The sequence below is a fragment of the Peromyscus maniculatus genome, chromosome 9 (genome assembly GCF_049852395.1).
Source record: "Peromyscus maniculatus bairdii isolate BWxNUB_F1_BW_parent chromosome 9, HU_Pman_BW_mat_3.1, whole genome shotgun sequence".
NCBI classification, from domain to species: Eukaryota; Metazoa; Chordata; class Mammalia; order Rodentia; family Cricetidae; genus Peromyscus; species Peromyscus maniculatus.
In genome coordinates this window covers 91,440,047-91,455,403 of record NC_134860.1, presented here as the reverse complement: position 1 = coordinate 91,455,403, position 15,357 = coordinate 91,440,047, and the positions used below count along the sequence as shown (strand labels likewise).

The following is a 15,357-nucleotide window of genomic DNA, read 5'->3' as shown; positions in this document are numbered from 1 at the left end:
TTCAAAGAGTGTGTGGTACAAACTGATATTTTCAATGTCAGAGTTTTAGATGCACGCACCTTTACAAATTTAAAAACAATGGTCTTTGTAAGTGTAGTTTTCTATTTTGAAGATTAAATCAATGAGATTCAGAAGAACTCGAGATTGCAAGAACACTTAAGGCTCTAATAAGATGTGCTTGTGCTAGGAGAATATAAGGTCTAGATTTATTTTTATCCACTAATTTCAAAGAATCAGAGGTTTGAAGATCCACATGTAGCAGTTCAACACTGCATTGTGCAATCTCTCTTGATTTCTTCATGTCTGAAGCACATGAACTGAAACTGCGAAGGACTTGTTTTTGAGAAGAGAGCTCTTTGCTCATTGCCTTTTAATGGTAAATTTCTTACAGATCTTCAAATAGTTAAAAGTAGCTCTCGTCCCCTTAAGACATTTATTTTCATTCCATTCTGCTGCTGGTGTTCCATTTCACAGACTTATTGTTTATAATTATTCCTTGTATAGTTTTATTACTCTGTCATTCATTTAGATTTCTGCAAAAGTATCATAAAGATGTTTTAACATAAGCCCAGAGTTAAGTTAGTAGGTAACTTAGGCTAGGGTAAATGCTTATGAGTAACAGAAGTATTGAGATATTGGTGTAAACCAATCCCTTAAAATGATTCATGATGCTTTGGAATTACATAACTCTTTATTGATCTAAATCTCAATTCTATGCATACAAAACATGCACATACACACACAACAATAAAATAACACTTAATTTGGAATACATTGGCAGCTAAGCCACATATTTTTGAAGTTTTAAAGAAGCAATGAAATTCTACTATCACTTTTTGCATTGAATTATAAAAAAAATACAAGAAATCCTGATAATCACTCTATTATATTGAATATTAGAATAAGTATTGAAATATATAATTCAAGCAAATTTGTTATTTTCTTATGAAATACATTACCTCATTTTCCCTGGCAATGCAAAAATTGGTTCACTGGATGATAGATACGTGGCTGCACACAACAAAATTTCAGGTTTAGGAATGAATGTTTTTGTTTGTAATCTGTTTATCTAAAGGCTTTTTCTCTGAAAGCATGAATGTAAATATAGACATCAGTGTTTCCTATTGTGATAGCAATATCACCTCCAGTGATAGGTGGAAGTGGCAGGGGATAAAAGGAAGAACTCCATTGCTCTGGGAGCTTGCATACCATTTGATATGGCTGGCCCCACCTTGTGATGAACTTCAGTTCTCTGTTGATGGAAGGCACAGGCTCATTAGCTGTGAAACTTTTCAGGAGTTGCTTGGGATTCAATTCATGTGTCCCTGTCCTCTTTGGAACAAGTGTCCATTTTTAAATAATTATATTTTCCCATCAAATTTATCTCTTATCTTTTTCTCTGTATTTTTTGTCTGCTACTTCCTAAGAGTTATTTTTTAAGTATAAAGGAATAAATTAAAGATCTTTCTGGAAATTATTTTGATAAAGATGGGTTAGGAGAAAGGAGAAATAGCAATGCTTACTTCATTGTACTTATTTACAAATTTTGTATTATTCTTTGATTTATGACAGTTATTGTGTACACATGGTTTATGGGAGAATAATTCCATGTTTCAGTAGGCTTTAAAAAGTAAAGTAAGGATCATTTGTGAAATAAACATTTCCTGTGTGTCAATAAGCTATATTTCTTAAAAATATTTAAGTCTTTAAATGATTTTGTATTTTCAGAAAAACAAATGCTACAGTATCCTTGCAATAACAGTACACATTTCTGAATACCAAGTAGATATTTTCCAAACATGGCATTATTATTTTTTATTAATACTACGTTCACTGTATTTCTTAATTATCAGAATAATGAAGACTTAGGAATACAACTAGAATTATCTAATAAATTAATATATTTCAGATCAGCTTACCTAAGGTACCTTAAAACTTGAAGTAGTGTAAGGTTTCATCAGACACTGGAGAGAAGAGACTTAAAGAAGATGTCTTCAAATCTGAATTCGTAGGCCAGGACAAAAAATCATAGGCTTAGTGACTTGTCTACTCTAATGTTTTCTTTTATTTCCTTTTAAATATAGTTCAGTGATTTAAAATCACTGGGAAGAGGATGTTTGAACTTCTAGAGATGTGTAATAGATGTTATACAGTGCCATGGAGCACCAGGACCCATTATTATATTTCATTGTCTCTTTTATTACCTGAGGGTAAGTGCAGGCAATAGAACAAGGTGTCAAACTGACTTTAACCTTTGCTAGAGGAAAAAGCTAGATGAAGGGTTGAAAGGTATTTCGAAGTTATTATCCTCAGAGACGCCTCACTTGCTGTTCCTTTGCAACCGCCAAGCTTGCATGTCATCCAGGGAGTGGTGTCAGACCCTAGTATCACATTCTGCTTTGTCCTGTTGTGTTCACCATAGGGCCTTTCACCGGAGTGACTCTGCTCTCTGGAATGCATTGTAGATGAGACAGCAGTTCCCACTGTGTAGTCTACTAAGAGGAACTTTGCTCGCAAACAAAATAATCTCTACTACTGAATATTGACAGAGTTGTTGCTTGCTATTATTGTTATATATTCCTATTTGTTCTATCAATTGTCTGATGTACTAATTTTATTTTGTCCTGTAATTTAAACTACAAAGTTCAGATAACAAAAGTAAACAACATTAGAAGACATTTAATTATACCTCATTTGGTTCATGTTTTTAAATAACTTCAAGGCAGATTAACTTTTAAAAAAAATTCCTACATAAACTTTGATTCTACTCTTTGGATTCACAAAAGATCAGTCATTTACATACAGAATGAGGTACAATCTCTTGAGATTGGCTAAGTTATCGGAGGCCTCATCCTTGGAGTTGACTAATTCTTCTTCCATCAGCAATCAGTTGTACATAGTTCCTCTTTTAGGGATCATGCCTTTTGATATTCTCTCATATCAGTTGGTGTTGTCCTTTTGTAGGTCTTCACCTAAATACATATGAGCAATACTAAATTATCTCAGCAAATTACATTTTTGTATTTTTAGATACATAAAATAGTTACAACTCAGAAGAAGAGGCCATGAATTTGAGGAGGAGGAGGAGAGGGACATAGAAGGAGCTGGAGAAATAAAAGAAAGAAATTATGTAAATATCATTGTCATACATTAAATAAACAAAAAGTGGGAAAAGATTAAAGTGTATAGTATATACATCTATTCATATATAGTATATACAACTATTCATCCAGGTCTCCATCATTTCTTATATGATAATAATGCAAAACAGGAAGATCACACTAATGAGATCTGACTAAGGAGGGCTCTAACACCAAGAACATTGAAATAATCTGATTCTACTCTTTGATGATTTTGGTGAATTTACCTGACTCGAAAGATTGGGAAGAGGAACTCAAAGCACTCAAAGAGGACATAGTAAAAATCCTCTATACTTAACTTTTATCTACACTCCCTCTTCTGTCTTAGTTAAGGGTTCTGTTACTGTGAAAACACACCATGATCACAGCCATTCTCATAAAGAAAAACATTTAATTGGGGCTGGCTTACAGTTTCAGAGTTTTGTACCAGGTTTTTTTTTGGGGGGGCATCAGCTAGCTCCCAAATCTCGACATGAAGACTTATTAGTTACAAATGGTAGGCCTAGTTTAGGCTTATTTCTGGCTAGCTCTTTTAACTTAAATTAACCTGTTTCTCTTTATCTACCTTTTACCTCAGGACTTTTCACATTTTCTTTCCTTTTGTATATCTTACTTTCATTGTTTCTCATGTCTAGCTGGCTGTTAGCTGCCTGGCTTCTTGTCCCAGGTGTGTTCCCCTCTTTTCCCCTGTTCTCCTCTCCTTCCCTTCTTTTCTCATCCCTCTTCCCTCGAGCCTAGATTTCTCCTGTGTTTATTCTCTCTGTCTGCTGGTCCCATCCTTTCTCCTGAGTAGCTATCAGCCATTCAGCTCTTTATTAGGCCAATCAGGTGCCTTAGGCAGGAATGGTAAAACAAATGCAACACATCTTTACATAATTAAACAGTGTGAATTATCGATTGCCATTTAATGTATTACATTGTTAAACATACTCAGTTAACGTAATATTCTGTAGCATTAACACATGTAGCACATCCTTACATAGTTAAAGTAATACTCCACAACAGAGTTTTAGTCCTTTATCAGTGTGGCAGGATATGGTGTGCAGGCAGACATGGCACTAAGAGTCCTACATTGTGATCTACAGACAGCAGGAAGAAAACTGGCTTGCGTTTCTGATACCTCAAAGCCCACCTCCTAGTGATGCACTTCCTCCAACAAAGCTACACTGTCTCCAACAAGGCCACACCTCCTAAAGTACCACTCTCAATGGACCAAGTATTCAAACACATAAGTATATGGGGGAATTTCCTATTCAAACCACCACGCCCTCTTTAAAAACAAGAGAATTAATCTATCTTTACCATATACCATATACTCTTGTATTATTTACTTTGAGATTATTCATTGTATCATTTGTGTCAGTTTATTTTCCTTTTTAGAGAATATTGGTCCTCTTTTTATTTCCTGAAAAAGATGTTTTAATGATACTTCTATGTCTCCATAATTCATCTGTAAAAAGTTGGGAATGCAAGGTTTTTCAACATCATTCTCTCTGTTACTTGTATTATTTCCGTTAAATTCTTATAATCAGGAATTTTTGTTAGGTGGTAATGATGGAGTCTATGAAGCTTAAACAAATGTTATGTTTAAACAATTTTGATCACAAACAGGATTGCTATTGAGTTCTATACAGACAGATCATTAGAACTGGGAACTGCTTCCAAGATCTCTTTAAAAGATGCTCATCGAATTTCAAAATAGAGATGATCTTTTATGTTCTCCACTTAATATTCTTTTCTTGTATACTGTATTATATCATAATTTAATATGTTAAAGTCATTTGTTAACAATCTTTGTTTATTTCAAATCTTGTAATGAAACTATTTGGGGGTGTTTAGGTGGTAGATTTTAGAGTAAACAGCTATTGTATGAGCATTTGGGGATGTATGGGACTCTTTGAACAATGTGCAAAATGCCTTTTTGAAGAGCTCCTGTCACTTCTGCGATATCAATTTTAAGCATTAAGCATTTATTCACAAATATGGATAGTATTTACAAAAATCACAAGGACATTATTTAAGGGTAGCTAATTAAAGGATACTTAGCCAGCTTATATAAAACCCTGGAGGCTTGATCCGGTAGTGTGCCCACAACAGCAAGCATTTCAGTTATGTACTGGTTTTTCTTGTTTCTTGCAGTTCTGTGTATTTATTTTTCTTTTATATCAATAGTCTATAACTGCTTTTCCTGCCATATAATTGCTTTAGTGTGGGTACTGGAATGTTAAAATTAAAATCAGGTTTCCTTTTTCTCCGTTACTGAAAAGCATAACCATAGATCAAACAGTAATGGGAGCAGAAAGTTCATGTAAAGGGAAGTTGTAGGAAATTTCCTTCAACTCCTATGAAGCCCAGAGCCTGTATAGCCATAATTAGTCCCCTTTGTCTCATGGTAAACATCTTAACAAGCAAAGTACATTTTCCATTTTATCTCATTGCTATAATTTTCCTGTTATGCGATAGTTGTTTTCAAATTGGTTTTTACCTGTGCACATAGTTCTTCATTTTACAGTACAAGCAAAATCTTCAAATTGGCCTTAACTTTCATCAAGGTAAACGAGGAGAAACTGACAGACCACTTTTGACTAGCCTTTCCACTAAATTTGAAATTATGTGTATTTTAAAAATTCGTAGTTTAGGGTTTTTTCTTTTTCTTTTTCTTTTTAGTTGCACCAATGAAGCATTTGAAAAGGAATGTGAAGGACAGGAAGTGACATCCCACCATCTTTGCTTTACATGATATGGAAACTATGTTTTCACAACAATTTCACATTCACCACAAAATTCTTGAGTTATGGTGAGGTTTCACATATAATGAGGTTTCCCATAGACACACACATTCTCCTCTACCGGCATTGTCCTGCACGGGAGTTCTCGATATACTTCACATTTATTGTATAGGGAACAGAGAGAGAACTAATTCAGTAATACAAAATCTATAGCACTGTAATCTCAAATAGAGCTTTTCCTCTGGGTACTGGGGTTATCCCGAGTCTGTTGTTGGTGGGGAAAGAATCACTGATAAGAACAGTTAATGAATTGTGAACAGCACCTAAAAGTTGTCTTTCTATCACCATGATAAAGTGAATCAAAATCATTTTCCTGGTTTTACTGAGCATTCTGTGTCGCTAAGAAATCTATCAGTCTAGTAGAAAATTCAGTTTCCCCATCTCTTGGTGCAATGAGGATGCATTCTATGACAGAAGATTTAAGTGGAATAACTATTCTGAATCTAGAAAACAGAATGTTTTGCAAATGACATGGTATGATTTCTATGGGCTGTAGCTTTGTTTGTCACACATTTGCTATATGATAATTTGTTCAAAACAATGACAGCAATGTTCTATACTGATTAAAAAAAAGTGTAATCTAAGAAACTTTCCCAGTGCCTGCCTGTGTATGTGTGTGCATGCTTATATACATGAGTACACATAGTATTTTATACTGTTTCTTCATTATTAGCTAGTTGATGTCATATCAAATACTGGATATTTTTGAGGTTAGTCTTTACTACTTTGATTTCTTTAATTTTATGTTCTATAATATATTAACAACTTTTCTCCAAAAGAAAGATGTGGCTATTACATGCATCTTTGTCTTTACTGATATAATGTATATAATGATCAAAGTGAGCATTTACTCTCTTGGTCATCTCCAATGACTGTAGTTTCAGCTTTGGCATGGATGTACTGTATTTGCATTTACTTTCTACTTAATCATGATTTTCCACAGATTATAAATTTTCAAACTTCAATCATTTACTCTCCTGTTGTTATATAACAGCTGGGCAGGATGTGAAAAAAAAGTGATGATGTGAAGACTTGGTTTGAATTCATCTAACTAGATTGGGGATGGTTAGTCAGTTGTTGAAGGCAGACTATCTAGGTGATATGCATTTTGCATATATATTATTACATATTCTTTGCAAGAAGTAGACTACTAGCATGAAAGATAGAACAAAAAACCTTAATAAATCTAGAGTCACAATACTCAGTGTGGCAAAGATAAATGTTAGTAAAGTCCTATCACCCTAATGGTTATCTTAATTCACTCATCTCTTCCAAACATGTGTCATCTCTTCTGCATTAATAAGGAACTTTTCACTCTGGACAGTTGTATGGGCATCATTTTTTAGTTCTCCACTTTATAACAGATGAACACACAGATAAATTCTAAAGATCTTAATTATATTACATCTTATCAAAAACATAACTTAAAATATTTTATGAATATGATAATACACTGTGAAAGACTCATGGTTTTAAAATTATTAACCCAGAGATTCCCTGAGTTCAAGTTTGACTGTACCAGTTCCCATAAAAGTGAATTGAACTCCGTTGAAGTGTACAGAGATTGTTAAGAAACTCTGAAATCCTTCTCAGATACAGCCGTGTTCCTTGGCGTCTGAGTAATTGGAATGCAGTAACACTCGACTGAATCACACACAAGCCAACAACTAATGCCTACTCCTGCACCATTCATGCTTCAGTGAAGGTGGTAAAAATGAACAAAACAATTTGAAGGAATATTTGTCATTCTGAAGAAAAAAAAACCTCCCAAGATTTTAAATCAAAATATATATATGTCATAAAGAGAGCCAAATGCTTCACAATTTTCCCATCAGCTGGGGAGACAACTTGATTTTCAACTATGGGCTGCTACACAGTTCTTAAAATACTATGACTTCTTGATTTTAGTCTGGCACATTACATAAATTCTGGTAAGTCCACTAACTTGATGAGCTATATAAGTTTTAGAGTTAGAGTGGTAATTTAGTTGAATTGTCCAAAGTTAGTAATTCCTAAGAGTAATGAAATTTGCAAATTAGGTGAAAGAATTTCAGACTTAGCTTGATATTACTCCAATCTAATAAACAAAAACAACGGTAAAACATAAGAAACAGTCTCAGTCAGAGTGACTTTCTAGATAAATGAAAAGAAAAATAGACAGAGACAGAACTAGTTCTGAGTTTTATTTCCTCCTTTGGTAAGTGCCACAAGAATGCTGGACATGGATAAATTTCTTTCTTTCTTTCTTTCTTTCTTTCTTTCTTTCTTTCTTTCTTTCTTTCTTTCTTTCTTTCTTTCTTTCTTTCTGTCTTTCTTTCTCCCTCCCTCCCTCCCTCCCTCCCTCCCTCCCTCTTTCTTTCTTTCTTTCTTTCTTTCTTTCTTTCTTTCTTTCTTTCTTTCTTTCTTTCTTTCTTTCTTTCTTTCTTTCTTTCAAGACAGGGTTTCTCTGTGTAGCTTTGGAGCCTGTCTTGGAACTCACTCTGTAGATCAGGCTGGCTTCAAACTCACATAGATCCACCTGCTTCTGCCTCCTAAGTGCTGGGATTCAAGGCGTGTGCTACCACATCCTGGCATTAATGAATTTCTTGATATTCGTGCTTGACACCTGTCACCTAGGACACGGTATTTAACTGCATATTTATTATGTGTTAAGAACAGACTATGAAAAAGTGTCTAAGTATACAGATCATGATAAAATACCCTTCCACTCCAATACATTGTATATATCCCCTAAATGTCAGGTTCCTCTCCTTGCTAAACTGTGATTTAGGAGGATATGATATCATAGTATTGAGAAATATTTTGCTGAAAAGGTGTCTGCTTTAAGGAATGGAACAACAATAGATGAGAATTAGATGAAAGAGTGAATAAAACTCCCTTTTATTCATTAAATTTTCTCACTGAGTCCTGTCCATCATTATTTCTCCTTTTAGTTGGTTCTGCCTCGTCCAAACTGGGGACTCAAGCAAAGTTCTATCCACTTGTTTGGAGTTGTGAGCATATATCTATGATTTCATTTCCTTGCTGAGAAGTAAAGAAGAATATATATGTTAAATTATGTCAAATAACACATTGTTTATAGTGAACAGAGGTACATGGAGAGGAAAAATGGAAAACTCATGCTTTACTTCCTTTTTTCACATGAAACCTCTGCATTCCCTATTTGACACTTTTCTAGCATCTCATTTTTAAAATTTCATAAAATCAGAATTAAATTCAACACGATAGATTACAGAATACATTGGGGAAATAGACAATGTGGTCCTCTTTGATGAACTTGTATATCCTTGGTTGTTCATTATTAAGAAAACATCCTACTTTGTCATGTTAACTCTCAACAATTCAAATGGCCAGCAGCCCAGATCATTTCTTTCTGAACAGTGGGGCCAGCTTGCAGACATACTGTTTGCAGAGACTGGAGTCCTTTAAATTCTACTGTATTTAGACAGTTGAATAGTCTCCTGATGAGTCATCAGTGAGGGATATGCTAATTACCAGAGAAATAATAAGAATATTTTATATGATGATGAATATTACTCCTAAATGTTTCTCCTTGGTTAAGAGCTCTGAGATGATTATTGACAATCTGAATTTTGTTCTTCAGAGCAATGCAAAAAACAAAATAATATTTTTTCATTTAATTAATGCAACTAACCATTTCTTGTAACTATGAGTTTAAATGGTAGCAACTGACATTTCTTTCTCAATATTTTTGTGCCTATCCAATCATTGTGATACCTGACAGTGCATAACTGCTTAGTCTGTCATTTTGTATAGTCGTTTCCCTCAACATAAAGTAGCTACCAATCCACATCATTGGTTAGCCTCAGTTTGAATCAAGTGTTACTCTGATGACTATTGATAACACAGAATTATAATACAGACTCATTTATGTGTATACTTGTTTTTATGTAAGAAATATAACATTATCATGAAGCTCAACATTAAAACTGGAGAGTAAAAGCCCCAGCTCCAACTACATTCCTCTTTAAAGTCTTCTTTTGGAGAGGGTGTGGAATAAAATCAACAATAGGAGAGAAATCATGTGGTTTAGTATTGTTAATATGACAACTTTTATATAAAAAGGTAGGTTGCATTCCAGAAGGGCCCAGGCAGCACTGTAAATCTCTGCCTCTGCTCTTCAGAGAGAAATAACAGTAGGCATAAACGGTGGCACTGGTTTCAATCCCCAACACCAGACAGGATAAAGTAGACTTTTGCTGTCACCTCTTAGAGTTTTGTTTGGCTGCAATAGCTTTGCATTTATATAGACAATAAAAAATTTACATTTACTGAACAATTTTAGAATATACCTATGAAAAGAAAATTTCTGAAAATTGAGACTAGAATGAAAACAAATTTGACTTAATTGAATGATTTCAACAGAGATTAACTAAAGCACTGTAGAAACCCAAAATTGTTTTTAATAAATGTATAAAATCTCACTTCTATTTTTTGTATGACTTTATTTTGAAGGAGGTGTTTTTGAAATAATAGTAGCACCTTATAATTACCTTAAACTACGACTCCAAATATTATAAACTCAATTTGAAAAAAGTATGACAGTGAAAAATAATATGTGAACTTTAAATTCATCTTTTTGGCGTTGAAAATACAATATTTGTTTATGCCAAAGGAATGACTTGTGAATAAACACTATATAACGTCAGATAAAAACATACTACCAATGATGTACTTGAGGAAATATTAACTTTGATGGGCTGGCATAATTTGAATCAAGGTGAAATGTTAATCAATTGACTTATGAAACTATTTTTTTAAGTTTAATGCTTATATGACTGTTATTTTTTGTTACATAAATAAGGCAATAAATAAACTATAGAAGAGGGTATGTAAAGCTATGTAAAGCCTTGAAGCCGAAGATCTCACAGAAAAAAAAAAAAAAAACAGTACTGGATAGTCTTGGAGTAGATTCTAAACAAATTTAAAAGTTATGGCTGCTGCCTCAGATTCTTAAGCATGTAAGCTAAAATTTGCATATAACAGTAAGAGAACAACATTGGCAGTGAATCCTACAAATTGTGGAAATCCACATATTCAACAAAACATGATAATATTTGTAGCCGGAATTTTATAAACTTTTGTAATTTATGACTGCAGATTTAAGTTTGCAAATTCTATATTGCATTAACTTTATCTCCTGCATTTTTCATGTGGATTTTTGTGTAGATAAAACACAGATATTATTTTGCATTTCAGTGTTACGTACATTTATAATATTTAAGTCATTTGAATAAAGAGCATATGGGAGCTTAAATTCCTTTGCTCCAAAGGGATATGGCATTCATTTAAATTAATACTTGAGTTCAAACGTGTTATGAATTTGAAAATTCATTTGACGAGAAAGAATGAGAAATATTTTAAGACTGTAGAAAGGAGAAAGGAATTGAAACTGATTCATTTCATCCCGGTTGCCAAATACAATATGGATGTTGGAGGAAACCTACAATGAATTTCCAAACACAAGGATATACTTTCAAATCTGCAATCTCTCTAACATAGAATAACTTTTTTTGGCAAAAAAAAAAAAAAAAATGGGAAGCAGTTTAGAATGAGAGCTGCCAGCCCCCAGCATCATGAGCTAGAGGAAGTCTAAGTACCTATGGCCACACATCTTGCTCTGTCAGGTAGTATCCAACACTTGATAGGAGCTAGCGCCACATGGGTATCTTAAATGTGGTTGATTGAAATTTTTCTGGGGTTGGGATTTACCCGTAAGGGTCTACTACTTCTTCTCTCTTACTTTCTGAAAAAGATTAACAATTTCTGCATTTTAACCTTTGAAAATTCAGAATTTCATCGCAGTTCTGGGCAACCATTGCACATGGATCTAGCAATGGTGAGTCTTTGTTATCTTTCTTCTTTTTAAAGTTATGTCTCACTCTTTACTCACACTCTGTGTTGATTGGTTTTCAAGTGACACAAACAATGTACCCGGAAGGAGAGAATCTCTACTGAGGAACACTCTCTCTTAAATTAGCCAGCAGCCACGTCTATGACACATTTTCTTAGTTGTTAAGTGTTATAGAAGGGCTCAGCCTACTGTTAGCAGTTTCATCTTTAGACAAGTGTCCTTTGACTGTAAAAGAAAGTTAGATGAGCAAGCCAGAGGAAGCATGGCAATAGAAAAGGAAAATTCCTCAATGATCTCTAGTTATCTTCCTGCCTTGGTATCACTCAGTGATGAATTGTAACCTGGAAACCAATTATGTCTTTTCTTCCCCCAAGCTGGTTTTGGTCAGTATCACAAAAATAAAGAAGCAAAATAGTATATTCTTTATGGGAATTATAAATGAATAACACAGTGTTTATCGTATGATGATCAGATAATAAGCACTGCACAAAGAAATAAGTACCATCAGTGTTTTAAAATGCAGCATAGCATCATTCCTTCTAACAGCTTTTTATTTCAAGTGTTTGTGGTCTGAAAACCTGTGTTCAGTAATGAACCTTTTAAACCAGTGTTCTGAAACCTTGCAAGGTAAAGACTTCTAGAGGCAAAAATCACTATTATCACCTGGAAGCTCCTTAGGGACAGAGACTAGCGGTTCCCTTCCCACACCTAAGAATTCAGTTTGCATTTTCACCACATGGTTTGCATCCATTTTTAATCTGGAAGATGACTGCGTAGGCTATTTTCATCCAAATGACTTCTTCATTAACTATATTTCATTCCATTACTCAACAGCTATTTATCACATACCTATTTTTGTTTCTAGAAATACTTCCACTAAGTGGTTTGAGGATGTGGTCAGTACAAAGGAGCAGAGAATGTTTCTGAATGAGACTGTTAAGGTCTCAATAGATGAGTTCCTTGATCTAAGTTAAGAAAGAGAAAAAAAGGAAAAAAAGAAGGACATTCCATATATTTAGGGTGTTATATGGTGGATTACAGTTGGGATTCATGGTATGTTAACTTACAATAGTGTTTTGAATAAATAACCACAATTTCAAAACTTTTGGTGTTTGTTTATAGGAATATCACCATGAACATCTGAAAAGGGGATGGAATCTACTGTTGAAATGCAAGCATGTTAGTTGCTTATATTTCCAGAGAATTTATTATTTGATGAAACATGTTCTTATAGGGAAAAAAGGTCTTTCCTGATCTCACCATAGTATTTTCATTTAAAACATGTGTATCAATAATAATATTTTAGTCTGTTATTTTATTCTAGCCAAACTTTTCATTAAAAACTTCAAAACACCATACAAATTTTAATAGACTTGTGCTTTTCTTGTAGGCAAGATCCAAATTTTTAATCACTTTAGTCATTTATATATCAATGGCCTAATCAAACATCTATGAACTGGAGTTATTAAAATATATATCACCAAATACATTCAGTAGAAATGAATGGATGGAACTCAAAGTCTTTGAACTTATTCATATCAGGCATATAATTAGATGAATCACTAGTATCTCAGCAAGAGAGCAAGGAACACTGGAGTCACATCTTGAGGATTTCTACTAAAGCAGCAAACATTAATGAGACAAAAATATATTTTTATATAAAATGGCTATTATATCTCTGTGCTTAGCATCCAATGAAGGTGATCAAAGTAATATTTTATTCTGATTATTTATCATCCCACAATATATTTGCTTGTTAAACTCTCTCCCTGTTCCTGTAAATTGAATGTTAAGAAAGAAAAATGTTAAAAAATAATCAAGACATTACTAATACATTAATAATTTTAATAGGTCATCTGAAACAACCTTAAAATTTTCATTTCTTAAAAACATTTTGAATGAAAGTAGTGAATATAAAATAAGATAGTGTTTGTTTAAATTCCTATAGGATGAAGATCTACCATCTTTCTAATTATATCTTCTAACTGAATACTTCTTTAAAATTAAAGTGGAATTGTATAGTTAAATATCTTAGAAATTAATGGAAACCTTTTGTCTGATAATATGACAGGTAACACAGAAATAGAACACCTACTTCTTAATTCTTTGATACTTTAACTAATTAAACATTTTTAAACAAATGAGTAACAATCGTAGTATGTTTTTTGTCTTCCTAAGATTTCATAAGGAATGTTAATGATTATTTTCAGATTAAAACAAATTGAATGATATGCCAGAACATTAATCTTCTTTCTTAGAGATCGTTTGCTCATCATTAGAAATCTTTTATGATTTGGGCCAAAAGTTTGTGTGTGTGTGTGTGTGTCTGTGTGTGTCTGTGTCTGTGTGTGTGTGTGTATTTTGAGGTGGTGGAATACACTTTGTCATTAATGAATTTTCCATGCAAGAATACATGCTTGTCATACAGTAGAAATTTGATAAAGCTTTGTGACCTGCAGACTAGACTTGATTCAGAATATCATTTGAACTTGCTTGCATATCTGTTCATTGAAGCTGGACAAAGCTAAACTGCAATCTAAAATGATGTGAGATGTCAGAGACACAGGTTAATGCAATGCATTAAACAACACTGTGACCTCATTCAAAAAACTAGAGATAAATGTCACATCAAGCCATTCATGCAGAAATTCTTGTTCTTTAAGCAATAACTCTTAGAGCCTTAAAAAAATGCCCTCATGAAATAGACCAAATCCCCTCTCTTTCACATTGCAGAGCAGTAACAAATCCTAATAGTCAAACTCAGCAGCTTTTTGGGCTGATCAGGCTATTTTGGTGCTATATCAAGAGAAAAATTTGACAGTCTTGGCTCACAATTTAACCTCCTTCAGAACTCTTACAATCTGGTTGGGGAATATCCATGGAATACTAAACATCTATCTTGTTTTAAAACCAGCCATTCTCTCATAAATAATAGCTGTATTTCATGCATGATCCTCTTTTTGTTCTGTTGCTACAGAAGCAGCCAACTAGGCAACAGAGGAAGCAAAAGTAAACCAATGTATTCCCAATACTCTTGGCATCACTGATGAAAATGTCTATGATTCTTAGGATGATGATCCAAAGGAAATCAGAAGAAAGGCATACTGCCTGTGTTGTATAAATAAAGTGCATGTAAGAGGAGAAAAGGACATGGACATCCAGTGTTTGCCAAATGAGAAGGAAAAAAAGCTTGAGGGAGAATGTTTCACAGCTCCAATGCATGCTTCAGCTTATGATTACTAAGAGATGAGAATTTAAATAGTTCTTTTTCTTTTTTTTTTAACTCAGGGCTTCCTTTTACTATTTATCTGTTAGCAGAGGTTGAATTATTTGCTACATTAAAATTTATTTCTTGTGGAAGATTAGAAAGCATAAACCTTTTTCTCTGTAGATTAGAATAAATTGGGGTCTATAACATATTTGTAAAACTGGTAGTAAGAAGATTTAATCTAGTGTCCTTTAATCTATGTTTCTCATGGTGCATAGAATACACTTTTCTAAGTCCCAAAATCAGCAGATTTGTAGAGGCTTTTCACACCCAATCTTTCTTGAG

General features: G+C 33.6%; 1 protein-coding gene and 1 long non-coding RNA gene across 5 annotated transcripts in view; one reads left to right on the top strand and one right to left on the bottom strand.

Annotated features, from left to right (window-relative positions):
* Positions 1-15,357, top strand: part of Pcdh9 (protocadherin 9) — an 883,393-nt gene that overhangs the window by 126,722 nt on the left and 741,314 nt on the right. The window lies entirely within an intron of this gene.
* LOC143267446 (uncharacterized) lies at positions 185-3,467 on the bottom strand. Its single transcript, XR_013042568.1, has 4 exons — positions 3,368-3,467; positions 2,804-2,972; positions 1,920-2,000; positions 185-533 (listed from the first exon to the last, which is right to left on the bottom strand). It is a non-coding gene; the product is annotated as an uncharacterized LOC143267446 (long non-coding RNA).